This window comes from Halichoerus grypus, chromosome 2 (assembly GCF_964656455.1).
Source record: "Halichoerus grypus chromosome 2, mHalGry1.hap1.1, whole genome shotgun sequence".
Taxonomy (NCBI): Eukaryota; Metazoa; Chordata; class Mammalia; order Carnivora; family Phocidae; genus Halichoerus; species Halichoerus grypus.
The window spans coordinates 72,636,919-72,651,510 of NC_135713.1; the positions used below are offsets into that span (position 1 = coordinate 72,636,919).

Genomic DNA, 14,592 nt, shown 5'->3' on the forward strand with positions numbered 1-14,592 from the left:
ACATAAGCTACACTAAGCCAATCAGGTAGCCTATCCCCTAAGCACACGCCATGTAACCCATGCCTAAGAGACTGGTGAGAATCTCAAGACATGGAATGAGATATCTGGAACAAAAATACAATTTTGCTTAGGACTACCTAATACACTCATAAGAGATCATTTTTCTTCCAGGCAGGAAGCTAGTCAAAGGATGGAACCAATACAGGAAATAACTCAGAGTGAGAAATCAGAGAAAACTGCAGAGAAAAATAGAATGAAAACCTGACATTATAAACCTCTGGATCAAAGAGCACCTAAACCTGAACCACCTCTGGAATTTCAACGGCTCCGTTTCCGGGCGATCTGCTCAGTTGTACAAGGTTCCATGCCCAGAAGGGATCTCCACAGTTGGTTTAACGCTCTGCTGTTGCCTTCTTGAAATTCTTACATACTTTCATCTCAGGACCTATGTTTCTAAGTGAGATCCTCTGTAACAGTAGACCTTGTCTATGAGCAAAAAAGATACACTTGGCAGCAACTAGCACAGGTGGGCTTGTCAAAGCAACATGCGCCTGCCTAGCCCTCTCCAGGACTCCTGGGGCTCTGAGAGAAAAAGCTGGCCAGGACCTGGGTACAGATCCACAGCAGCAGGTGCAGAAACAGCAGATGGGTGGCAGTGAACGAAGGGGAGGGAGAGGAGTGACTTCTGGTGGGGGCAGTACACAGGGGCTGGCTTGTCTCTCTGCACCCAACTGCACGAATGTTAATTCTGGGGACTTTGGGATCCAGAGGCAATAAATCACAAGTAAATAAAAGAATATACTTGGACATCCCAATAAAACATGTTAAGGAATTATTAAAACCCTTCAAAGAGTTTAGAAGCTCTGGTTTTGAAAAACTGCTGCAACCTGAAATATTGCAAAGCAAATATCCCCAGGCTTAAAGAAATAGAAATTAAATTTAAAGATAGTCATGTCACAGTACCGTGTCCGTAGATAAGCTTCCACACTGTGGTTAAGAGACCAAGGCTTTTTCCCCCTTGCGCTCCACCATTTCACCAAGTCTTCTGGATCATCTGCACCACATGAGAGAACAAGAATTATTTTAATTTTATAAAGAATACAGAAGAGTCCATAAGAGATTTTAGAGGTCATATCTGGTAGTGTTGAGCATAATTTCTGCCCAAATTTCTCTGATCAGAAGTCAGTCCTATGGCCCCACTAAAGGCAAGGGTTTGTAGCCGGATGTAGGGTAAGAGTTGCAAGGAAGAAGGGAATTCAGATATTGGTGAGCACTACCACTCTCCATCCCATAATGTTTATGCAAAATTATGGTTCTCCCCTTATGTGTCATCTCTACTTTCTGATCTGGTGATCAGCCCATTTCTAACCTTCCTAGGTAACTACCCACAAAGAAAAAGTAATTTGTATTTCCTGTTTCCATTTCTTTATATCCTATTCTAGTCATCCTACTGTAATCTGACTTATGTCGCTACTCTTTTAATGAATATGTTTTAACTAAGTTACAAATGATCTCTCTCTCTCTCTCTCTAACAAATTTCTTCTCTCACCCCCCTCCCCCAAACGCTTTGGACTCAGGCAGGACTCTTCCCAGCTACTGGCGGGCGTCTCTCCAGACATAAGCTTCCTCCTCTCACTTCTATACTCTCAGGACCTCCTCGCCTCTCTCGATGCCTAAGAAATCTCCTCAGGCCAAGACCACCGCCTCTAAAAGCACCCCCCACCACGAGGCCGAGGAGCCCGCGTCCACCTACCCGCGTCTCCCAGCCCCCGCCCCACATTTCCCGGGGCCATCCTTTGACTCAGTCTTGGCCCCTAGATTTTGTTCTCAGGTACCCTTCCCTCAGAGTGCCCCCATGCAGCCTTCGCCTTTCTCCCCCGAACCACCTGGGGCCGGGCACCTTGTCCACACTCCAACAAGAGTCGTGCAGCCTGCCGCAACGGGGCCTCCCGCGGGAGCAGACGAATTTCCGGCCGGGAATGAGCGCCCTCTGGTGGCTGAAGCAGCCAGGGTCGCAAGACGCTCCACTTGCAAAGCCCTGCCGCAGAGCTCTCACAAATGACTTTCTGAATACAACAGTCAATGTGCAACTTTCAGCATTTAATTGAAATAATAGTACATTTGGCTGATTCTCCCAGTCCGATTCAGTTATGCCTTCATCTGTGGTACTTTTTACCTTTTAGTCATCACCATTATGGAATTTAACACATCGCATCTTAAATAACCTTGTCTGCCTTGTGTAGACACCTAGAGGTCAGGAACCATTCTTTTCAATTTTGTAATTCTGATCCCTATTGCCGTGTCTGGAACTTATCAGCATCTCAGTAAATGCTGGTTGACAAACAAATAGGTAAAGGAGTAGCCATATTGTCTTTAAAGTCTAACACGGGGCATCCAGGTAAAGATGTCTAATAGGTTGTCCATTACATAAAACAGTAATTGATCGAAAAGCCTGTCTTTGGGGGGCACCTGGGTGGCATAGTGGGTTACGCCTGGGACTCCTGGTTTCGGCTCAGGTCATGATCTCAGGGTGGTGAGATCAAGCCTGCCTCCCACTGGTGCTCAGGGCAGAGTCGGCTTGAATTTCTCTCTCTCACATTCCCTCTGCCCCCCCCCCAAAATGAATAAATAAATCTTTTAAATTTTTAAAAAATAAAAAATAAAATGGTGTATTCCTTAGTTGACAGTCCTCCACAAATATGCAGAAGTTGAAATTCATGTGTATATGTCTGGGGTTTACTTAGTTCCTAGAATCTATGAGTTAATAATTTTCATCAAATTAGGAATATTTTTGGTGACAAATAAATGTTCTGTTTCCCACTCTCTTTTAGGAAAGTCAATATATTAGGCTACTTGAAGTTGTCCCACAGGTCTATATGTACTTTTTATTCTCTCCTTTTTTTTCTTTTTCCCATTTTGGAGAGTTCCTATAGCTTCAAATTTACTATATTATCCTTTGTAATCCTATTAATTCCTTCCAGTAATTTTTTTTCTCAGATAAGGGTGAATAGCAAAAGTTTAAGTTGAATCAAGAAGACAGGGATAATCAATGATGCCAAATGCCTCAGATAAGTAGAGTCAGACAAGAAAATGTCCTTAAGATATCTTTGGAGTCCCCAGTTACAGTATGTTTGGAAATGAAGTAAAAGTGAATGTTTACTTATAAGTGGGATGTAAGCATTGTGATAGCCCATATAGAATATTCTTTCATAAATTTCAGCCGTAAACTAGAGAAAGAAAGGATAATAGGTAGTATAATGGTATGAGAAATGAAGTTTTTGTTTTCCATATTTATAAGGTAGGGGAAATTATCATTTGCTTATATGTTAGAGGAGAGGGGCCAAATGATATGATATTGTTAAAGATAAAAATAGAAGGGATGACTGATGGAGCACAACTCCCAAAGAGAGACCAGAGTGTTCATGCCAGAGTTTGAATGGTGAGAGAAAGAACTGGTGGAGACATACATAACTTTGTAGTTTGAAAAGGAAGGAGGAATGAATATATGGAATCTTGGCAATTAGCTTCTAGATTTTCTGTGAAGTAGGAAAGCAGTTTGTTGAATGAATGCTTAAATAGAATTAAGTGCAGAGGAAAGTGACAAAAATATGAGCATGTACATACAGGGAATGGGAGAAAAAGCTGGGTACATAATTTTATATTTGTTTTCTTTTTTTTTTAAGATTTTATTTATTTGAGAGAAAGAAAATGAACAGGGGGAGGGGCAGAGAGAGAGAGAGGGACAAGCAGACTCCCTGCTCAATGCGGAGCCCACTGCAGGGCTCAATCGCAGGACCCCAAGATCATGACCTGAGCCGAAGTCAGACACTTAACCAACCGAGCCACCCAGGTGCCCCAACAATTTTATATTTGAATGTAAATAAACAATAAATCCTGGGGACAATGAAGGTCCTGCTCAGCTAAAGACCTGAAACTATAAATTTGAAGTAAAACTCGATCCTAGAGTTAGATTTTTCCCCCTTCATTCTATTATGCCCCTTACAAAGCACAGAAACAGAGAAGGATGGTGTGAACAGAATCAAAGTTGAAATTTTGCAAGGTGGTGGTGATGAAACAGAAATCAGGTAAGATTAAGGTGACAGCCCAAGGAAGAAAGGGAACACAGTAAGGACTAGTAGCATCCAGAGAAATAAAGCAAAGGACTGGGAATTATAAGGGTGTGGAAGAGCAAAAGTAAGGAGAGCAAGCTGGTGAGAAATCTGAAGAAACAGAAAACTGTAAAAGTGGAGCAATGGACTCCAAGATTTCACAACTGAAAAAACTCAGTTATGACTGGCTGTCCTGTGTGACCCCTTAGGTGTGGGTTGCTGATGAAGTGGAATAGAGATTCACCAGGAAAATCAAACAGGCAAGGTGCTGGATTCATCATGCGAACAGCCCTGAGGTTTCCAGGATAACTTGAGAAAACTGAAGGAGAAGGAGGACCCCGAGTTAGTTGTCAAATTCTCAAAAGAATATATGGACAGCATTGGCTAAGAGTGGGTGGGATGTAAGAAAACAATATCCTGAGCATTAAAGAAGGAGGCTTTTTGATCATGAGAGGAAGATGCATTCCCATCCTCACCCTCAGTAAGAAGCATGTGGGGGATGAAAGAAGGAACAGACTTCTCTATGGAGAAAAGTAAAAGAAACAGTGCCCGTGAAATCTTTCCACCTAATTTCACATATTTTATGCGTATTTCTAATTGTTTCAATGTCAATTGACTTTGTCTTTGAATTCTGGGGAGCGCCTTATTTAATTAAATCACACAGAGAATCCTAATAGGCTATCTACTGAAACAGGAGGAAAAGCCTTTAGTCACATTAGTCAATAGGGCAGTAGGAATGGCAGTCAGGAAAATCAGTTGGGTAATAAACACAAATTTCCCTATTGGTTGATCCAAAAGGCAGTATGAGACTGGCTGGGGAACCAAATCATGATCAGGTCGGCATACACCTGCAAAGAGAATTTACTCCAAACAATCCTCATTCAGAGGATATTGCTTGATTTTTATTCACAAATAAAATTTTTAAAAAAAGAAACCGATATTTTTTCAAACTGAAATGAAAAAGGCACATCCCAACTCTTCTTAATGCTCCAGGGAGGCACATCCTAAACACTAGGAATAATCAGATTTGCCTCCTCAGATGCCCAGGGGTACAGAGTTCAGGGACTTAGAATGTCTCCTTACCTGCAGTCCCATCCCCCTCCACCTCTGCTGGACCACTTCTCAGCCTCCTCCTCTCCTGCCTGCCCAACGATAGCACTGGCCCTCTGTCACCAGCTAGGGCCTGGTCATGAGCATCTAGAGGGTGGAGGTCAGGCACCTTCACCCTGGTGGGACTCGGTGGTGATCACTCCTCCCTAGATGGCAGAGCCTTGGAACATTCCACAGTGGTCTCTCACTCACCCTGAGCTAGGTAGCTAGTGCTTCCAGAAGCAGGGGTCTTAGGGCCCTTTGTGGTTCTGGCCTGACTCCCTGCTCAATGAATTCGGCATGTTGGTCTGGAGCCTGGCCAGAGGTGGGGACCCAGCATATGGTGAGCCATGCAAGCACACTCAGTCACGGGACAGGGCCCTGAGGGGCCTGGGAATGTCTGCAATCACCCTCCAGGTATCCTCCTGCCCAAAGAACATGCAAGTAAACAATAAATTTAAAACTATGTATTTATATCTATATTTGCATCCTTATCTTAGGTTGAGAAAGAGGGAGAAAGACTGCCAGAAGAAAAGAATTTTATATTTTAGTACTTTTACTAGCACTTATTTCCTGCTATTTGAAAAGGATCCTACATTTTCATTTTGCATTGAGCCCCACAAAGTATGTAGCTGATCTTGCTCTGAGCTCTCAGCAACAGGAAATGACCTGAAGAGTTTAAGCCACTCACTTGCATCTGGCAGATTATGCAGAAGGTTCATAAGAACATTCCACTATTCTTCCATAGACAAATGCCCCCTCCCTTCCCACAGATATTCTAGTGGGATAGTTCTGTGTCTCTGCCTGTCTATGACATCTTAAGTGCTGGAGATTGAAAATTATATAAGGTGCAATACTTATGAATTGAATGACTTAAGTATCCTGAAACATCATTGTAAATGGTGAGTTCACACCTCCTTGAAATATGCTATTGATAAGCTTATGTTAAATGAATGTTTATTTCAGATTTTGTGCTCTGATAAATTATCTAATTTAACCATAAAAATCCATTTATTATAGGAATTAATCATTAGTTCTATTTTAGATATGAGGAAACTGCCTGAAGAGGGTTATATGTCACCAGCTACGTAGTGGAGTTGGGAATCACATCACGGCCAACAGGCAACACTATCTATAGACTGGCAAGGTTGGAAATGTTGTACTATATAGAAAATCCTTGATTGGGGAATCATGCAGGAATATAAGATTCCCATATGATTTTTAGTTCTGAGATGCCATTTCAAAAATAAAAAATCTATTAATCTTCTTAATGCTTTAGATCAAAAGTCTTCTCCTCTCTGCCCCAGTTTTAATTAATATAACTTGTCTTAATATCCTGGATAAGGCTTTTACCACCCCTCTATCAGTAACTGTCCACTAATTTTAAGAGAATTCAGACTTTTATGCAAGACACAACAAGATATTGCAACATCAGTTGTGTTATAAAGGGATTTTGCCACATGAAGAAAAATAATTCATTTATCTTTAAAAGAGAATTTTTTGTTTCTAGAATTTTACTATTGGATAAGACTAGAATATAGGTTCCCAAGGCAAGAAATGAGAAAAACTTAAGTGCTAATTGCTTAAGCAGAGAGCCCATTTAGATCAAAGAGATATTGTTTAAAGGACTAAAGGTAAAATATGTTTTTATTATAGCTTTTAGCTTGCTTCAAGATCCATTGCCTTTGAGGTTGAAAAAGCACTCCAAAGAGGGCAATAATGATTCCAGAAACAGAGATTATACTCCATTGATGATGTCCTTTCCTATCCTCCTAAGTGGCTTTCTATTACTGATATATACCAGACCAAATTGTGTACCTTTCTCTATGAATAATGAAAGCAGGCATAAGCATAAGAAATATAAGGGGACTGTTGTAAACAGATACTTCTGTTTCATTACCACTGTTTTATTAACAAATCACTTCCATTAAAGAGATTATGAGATTGCAAAAAGCAATCCAAAATGAAATAGTCCAGGCCTAACTTTCATTTGGTAATGAATTGAAATGATAAGCCTGCAGTCGATTCAGTTCCTCATTGTTTCTGTGACTGCGCTAAGTCCATTTTGTATCTTGAATTGTGAGTGTGCTTTACCCAGTGGGGTATGTGAATCATCTTTTCTAGGGGAAAAGGATGTTTCCAATTAAACCAAGATATACATCTCTCACCTCCTAATGCAGAAAGTGTTGTGTTATATGTAATATACCTTACATTGCAACAATGTGCTCAAGAGCCCCATACTTCTTACTGTACTTATCCTATAATCCAATAGCTTGTGACAAAGCTATAAGCTTTTTTAACAGTCACAACTCCACAACTTACTATTAGCATCATCTTAATCTATTTTTTTCTTTTTTAAGAGAGAGACGGGTTTGGGGTGGGGCAGAGGGAGAGAGACCCTTAAGCAGGCTTCACATCCAGCACAGAGCCCAGCGCAGAGCTCAATCCACACTAAAGCTCCATCTCACACCCCTGAGATCATGACCTGAGCCAAAATCAAGAGTCGGACGCTTAACCAACTGAGCCACCCAGGTGCCCCAGCATCATTTTAATCTTAAACCAGCACTTCACTTTTGAATACTGAAACTTTAACTTCTGGGGAGAGTCACAAAGTGTCCTATTTCAAACTTTTTTTAAGTGAGGGGAACCAAATGTGGAAAATAGGTCTTGTGTTTCAAAGCCTATAATTATTGGGGATTATTCAGGTATATACCATTTTTCTTTAAGGTGGTAAAAAGAGATGTTAGTCATATTTTGTTTCATTTTGGAGCTTGGAAGAACAAAATGTTGGCAATATTCTAACAATTCCAAAACGGATTTTAAAATGGGCCTGGTCTATGGAAACCAGAAATCTGAAAATCACAGTTCCTAAAGAAACGTAGTGGTGCAAGGTAACAACTTACATGAATATCCTCAAGTACAGAGACTCAGGAAATAAGGGGAATTAAACAGAATTGATTTCCGATGGAATGAGCACTAGGTATATAATTGAATAAATTTTGATATTTGTAAAAGTCGTTTGAGGTTTCACATTCCTCAGAATTTCTCATATCTGCATACTATTGTGTTTAAACTTTCTGCATACTATATACTTAATGGACTTCATTAACAAGGTTCTACCAGTCAGTCAACATTTTACATCGAGCTTAAAACATAATTGAATCCTGCAAAATGCAAGTAATTATTATTTTTTATTTGTTCTGATATGATTGAGGAATTTTATGTATTTCCAAAATAATTCAGTTTTTGTTTGGACAATCAAAGCAGCAAATACTCAGAAAAATAAATTTGAAAAACAGAGAAAATTATAAAATAGAGAATAAAATAACCAGTAAAGCCCTAACAAAATATATTACTCATTATTTTACAATTGTTTTTCTAAGCATTTGTTTGCTTTACAATATGGGGATTTTACTGTTCATATGGATGTCTCTTTTTCCAGAAATGTATCATTTAAAAGGAGACTTCTGGGGTACCTGGCTGGCTCAGTCGGTAGAGCATGCAACTCTTGATCACGGAGTTATAAGTTCAAGCCCCACGTTGGGTGTAGAGATTACTTAAAATGATACCTTAAAAAGAAACATAAAAAATAAAAGGAGATTTCTAGATAACAATGCAGAATTACAAAATCTACATCCCTCAAAATTAGACAAAATTTTGAAAAGTAGAAATAAGCAAATAGAAATTTCAACATCTGCAAAACAAACCAAGTTAGAAGTCAAATTTCATGCCATAATCTTTGAAAAATCTGGACCAAGGAAAGAATTCTGCTACAGCAATGTTTGTGTTATAACATGTGTGCATCATTTCCGGAGAGAATGTGAGTCAAGGAAATCTCCAAAAATCTCATCAATACCCACCAATTTGAAGATCAATGGATAAACATGATAAGTAGGTAGTCTAGGAAAAGCAGAGGCTCAACCCCTACAGAATAAAAGCCTCTAGCCATTTACAAGTATTGCATGATGAGCTAGGGGGAGTGATTTGAGGCACCCAAGTCTTCTGCCAAAGGATCATGATATTCCCTCTAGCTAAGTACAGACAACTCTAGTTCATACCATCTCACATAAACTAAGAAGTGTAAGAAGTGTCCAGGATATCAAACAGAAGCTACATATAATTCCAGCAAAGCTCTTCCTCCCAAGTGGACCAAAAAGTCACATCTCAAGTCACAAACTATAGGTGGGTAGAGGGTAAAAGATGGGTTTCAGACATAGTAGTCATGGAATCAAGGAGAATTAATCCACATGATATAACAACAAACAAAGGTTTTGGCAGAGTGAGATGAGAGAAAGAAAATATTTAGCAAGTAAGCAAGTATACCACAGAAATGGATAAAAGAAATGAACAACACATTTTTAAAACTGTCAGAGTCCAATCTAAAAGGAAACACAATGCAAGAAAAAGGAAAAGAAAAAAAGCAACAGCTCGTTGAGAGTGCCTCACAATCAAGAAAAATCAGGAATATTATAGTGAAGCGGACCAAAATAAATCTTACAGAAATAAAAACTAACTTAGAAACCTGTGGAATAGATAGCTATGCCCCAAAATCATAATATTGATCTAAAAGAGGCTGAAAAAGGAGAATTCAACAAATGAACATTTATCATAAAAGTATATATAAATATTAAACTGGCACACTGCATTTTTCAATAATGTGACATATAATAAAATATTGAAAATATTGTGATTATACCGTCAAACTTGAAAAATAAAGAATTCTTCAGGATCCTTGCAGAAAATGTCACCATTGGGGGTTAGAGGTGGACCTAGTCAACTGGCTTCAGGATTTCCCACTAGGAATTTCAGATAGCAGTGAACAAATTATCTATATATCTGAAAGGAATATATGTTGATGCAAGAATATTATAAACAGTGATAACTTTTTGTTCACATACAATGGCGGTAAAAGAGATATTCCTGAAAACTCATGAATCAGAGGGATCTGTGTGTAAAATAAAGACATATATATTATATTTAATAAATACTCATTTATTTTTATATATAAATAAATAAGTAAAAAGAGAGAGAGAAAGGGGGGTGGGGTAACTAGGAACAATATTCTCCTAATGCATTATTTCTGGATGGAGACATATTTTAGTTAATTTCCTGATTCTTCCGCTTGCTTCTTTTTTTTTTTTTTTAAAGATTTTATTTATTCATTCGAGACACAGAGATACAGAGAGAGCAAGAGCATGAGCAGGGGGAGAGGCAGAGGGAGAGGCCAAGGGAGAGGCCGAGGGAGAGGGAGAAACAGACTCCCTGCCGAGCCAGGAGCCAGACGTGGGGCTTGATCCCAGGACGCTGGGATCATGACCTGAGCCGAAGGCAGAGGCCCAACCATCTGAGCCACCCAGGCGCCCCTTCTGCTTGCTTCTTAAAATAATATTTAGGTATTGTTTGGTATAAAATAATTAACTGATTATTCTAAAAAGTTTAAAGCATAATTTTAACTATTGCCTAATGTGCATTTTGTGTATATACTATATATAATTATAATAGTTTACATTTCATTTCTCTCTAATTTTTTGTTACTGTCAATCACACTGTGATGAATATCTTTATATAAAATCTTTGTATCACTGATTATTTTTAGGAACTGAGTCTAAGAACTACTTCCTTAAAGAAGAAAATATTTTAAGTTTCTTTAGATATTAATATGTTGCTTTGCGGGGAGATTGTCTCCATTTACCCTTCCATCAAAAATGAAAAGTGTTTATCAGACTATACCCTTTGCTTGACTAAATATTTTACATTTTTACTTTCTAGTCATATTTTTATATTAATTGTCTTTTCACATCTACCATCTGTTACTAAAAAGCCTTTTTAAAGTATAATAAAGATAACTGGGGCATAGAGTTGACATATAGTTTTGTGATACTAACAAAGTTCAGCACATCACATCTTTTTTAGCCATTTGTATTACTTTTCTTGCAAAATACCTGATCAAGTTTGAAGATTTTTTTCAGTTCTGTTTACTTGTTTATTGATTCCAAGAGTCTTCAAAGATTTGGAAATTAATACTTTTTGTTTACATATACTGCAAATATCTTATCCCAGTTCGTGTTCTATCTTCTAACTTACCCTAAAATGCATTTTCACAAGCCTGAGTTCTTTTTTTTTCCCTTTTTAAATTTTTTTATTTTTCATTATGTTCAGTTAATTTACATATATTTAATTAATCATTAATCAGTTAATGTACATATAGTACATCATAAGTTTTTGTTGTAGTGCTAAAGTTCTTAATTTTGATATTACCAAGTTTTTCAATCTTTAACTTATGATTGCTGCCTTGTTTCTTGTATACAAAATCTACATTTTCCACATCCCCAAAGGTAATAGTCACTCCTTTGGTCAATAACCTGCCATGACATGTCTTTCATAAAGCACAGTTCCTCTTAAATAGAAGTCTTTTTCACAATCTTCTACTCTCTACTATTGGCAATTATCTGTCCCCAAATCACTCCTAAACAATCTTAATATTTTTGTTTTCTAAGAGGCTTTTTAATCTGCTTCTTTTTTAATTTCCTTTTATTGGGGAGGTTTGACTATTCTTGGCCCTTTGTACTTCCATACAAATTTTAGAAACAGTTTATTATTTAAGAAGAAACTTGTTTGGGGCACCTGGGTGGCTTAGTCAGTTAAGTGTCTGCCTTCAGCTCAGGTCATGATCCCAGGGTCCTGGGATCGAGCCCCGCATCTGCAGGGAGTCTGCCTCTCCCTCTACCCCTGCCCCCCACTCATTCTCTCTCTCTCTCGCTCTCTCTCTCAATAAACAAACAAAATCTTTAAAAGAAAAAAAAAAGAAGAAGAAACTTGTTTGAGCAACCTTGAATCTATATCTAGGCAGTATTGACACTTTAAAAGTTTTTAAAATACATAAACATTAAATATCTCTTCAAATATATGTCCTGATGTAAGAATTACTTTGAATGATAATTTTTTTAAAGATTTATTTATTTATTTATTTATTTATTTATTTATTTATTTGAGAGAGAAAGAAAAAAGGGAAGGATAGAGGGAGAGAATCCCCAAGCAGACTCTCCACTGAGAGCGGAGCCTGATGCGGGACTCAATCTCATGACCCGTGAGATCATGACCTGAGCCAAAACCAAGAGTTGGAGACTTAACCGACTCAGCCACCCAGGTGCTCCCCCATATGATAATTTTTATGAATGCTAAGAGTTATCATTTTTAAAGTTTTTATTAGTTTATAGTTATTTCCAATGGGATTTAAAAAGAAACATAATATCTGAAATTTGGAATATATTAATCCTTTCTCTATACCATTTGATGAAAGGTAGATTTTTTTCTCTAAAATATAACTATGTACAAATATGTGATATATATAATATATAACACAAAATATATGAATATATATTAGGTATGAGAAGAAGGCATATATATACATAGATAAATTATATATAATGTAATTTATAAATATCTAACATAAAGTGCATACTATATAGAATTATATGTAATATAAAATGTCAAGGATATCTACATAATCCACAATTACTTATATTACTCAAGTAGACAATATTACTCTTTATTATTAAGTCATTTTGATTTTCCAAACATTGATAATATTGTTTCAAAGTATCTCATCAATATTCTTTGTTGATATTTCCTTGTATTTATAACATCCTTGTGTTGTGAAGCTATCTTGTTTGGAGGGAAATATTAATATTTTTGAGCTTCAGCAAAGATTGCAGTCTCTTTTATAAGGTAAACATTTTGTGTTCTTTAATTCTTTCTATTTTGTGTTCCTCTTCAAGAACACTATTGCCATTCTGTTTTCTTATTTTGCTTATGGTAATCCTCTATCTTTGACCAGCCTTTTTTTAACTATTTCAGATGTACCTCTGTAAACAGCATATAGTGATATTGGTATTAAAGATATATTTTTAGTTTTATATCTATATTGTTAGTTTCTGGGGAGGTAGAACTGGGCCTTACATATCTCTATATCTCCTGAGTAGTCTACACTGTTCTGGACATAAGAGAAGTCCTGTAGGATTTTGATCTATTAATTCTGACATAACATCATTTATGAATTGTCAATATGAACTATTATAGTTGAAAAATCTGAGGACACTTTGCCTTAGATCTTAGTTCGCTATCACAATGCTATCTAACCTCCCTTAACTACTCTTCTCTTAGCTGAAAAACAAGAAAAATTATGTTTACTCATCAGGAAAACTGTTAGAAATGCCCAGAGTGATAGACATTGGGGAGGGTATGTGCTATGGTGAGCGCTGTGAATTGTGTGAGACTGTTGAATCCCAGACCTGTACCTCTGAAACAAATAATACATTATATGTTAAAAAAAAAAAAAAAAAAGAAGAAGAAGATAGTAAGAAGGGAAAAATGAGGTGGGGGGAATCAGAGGGGGAGACGAACCATGAGAGACTATGGACTCGGAGAAACAAACTGAGGGTTCTAGAGGGGAGGGGGGTAGGGGGATGGGTTAGCCTGGTGATGGGTACTAAAGAGGGCACGTGCTGAATTGAGCACTGGGTGTTATACGTAAACAATGAATCATGGAACACTACATCAAAAACTAATGATGTAATGTATGGTGATTAACATAACATAATAAAAAAAAAAAGGAAAAAAGAAAAATTATGTGAGAATGAAAAAAAAAAATGCCCAGAGTAAAAGGCATTTAGAGAAATGCTTGTTAACATTACCATGTCTTCTATAAAAATGAGCACAGGTGCTATTAGTTTTTAATAAAATAAATTCCCAGAGCCTAGACACTACTTTTTCACCATAGAAATCACAGTTTAAACTTCCTCTGAGATGGTATGAAAGCTTCCTATGATTCAAGTCTAGCCAGGAACCACAGAACTGAATTGGTTAAGTCTGCTCAAGGTGACAAGCTGCCGGCTGGCAGACAAAACAGTTAGAAACCAGGCCGAAAATGCTACATCTAATTTTACTTAGGATGTAAGAAGAGATCCAGAACACTGGTCTGTTTACTGGCAATGTAACGTGTATCCCCGCGCTATTCTCAGATCATCTGGGAGGAGGTGTGCTCTTGAAGGAATAAGGCAGCTCATCTCCAGGGCTCTTTACCTAATTATTATAAAAATATGTTTGTGGCATAATGTAAAGTTTGACAAAGAATGGTCATATTTTTGTCACACATGTGAACAGAGTTATTTATCCTAATATAAAAAGCAAGCAAGCAAATTTTTAGCAGTCTAAATTATAATACAGTGCTTTTTTTTGTTCTAATTCAGTTTCTTAGTAGATAATTTATTAGGTTCAGTGTTATATTTCTTTCAAAGCTCTGTGTGCCATTTGCACTTACTCACATATCTCATATATTCTGTGCATGAAGGTTTGGGTAAGGGGTGTGCAACAGAAGAGTATGTTGCAGACAGAG

The 14,592-nt window shown here is 37.5% G+C and overlaps 1 long non-coding RNA gene across 1 annotated transcript in view; it reads right to left on the minus strand.

The window, feature by feature from the left end:
* LOC118540106 (uncharacterized) overlaps positions 1-14,592 on the minus strand; it is a 1,202,880-nt gene that overhangs the window by 830,285 nt on the left and 358,003 nt on the right. Inside the window, exon 7 of the long non-coding RNA XR_013445322.1 lies at positions 964-1,054. This is a non-coding gene — a long non-coding RNA (uncharacterized LOC118540106). The remainder of the gene's footprint in view (positions 1-963; positions 1,055-14,592) is intronic.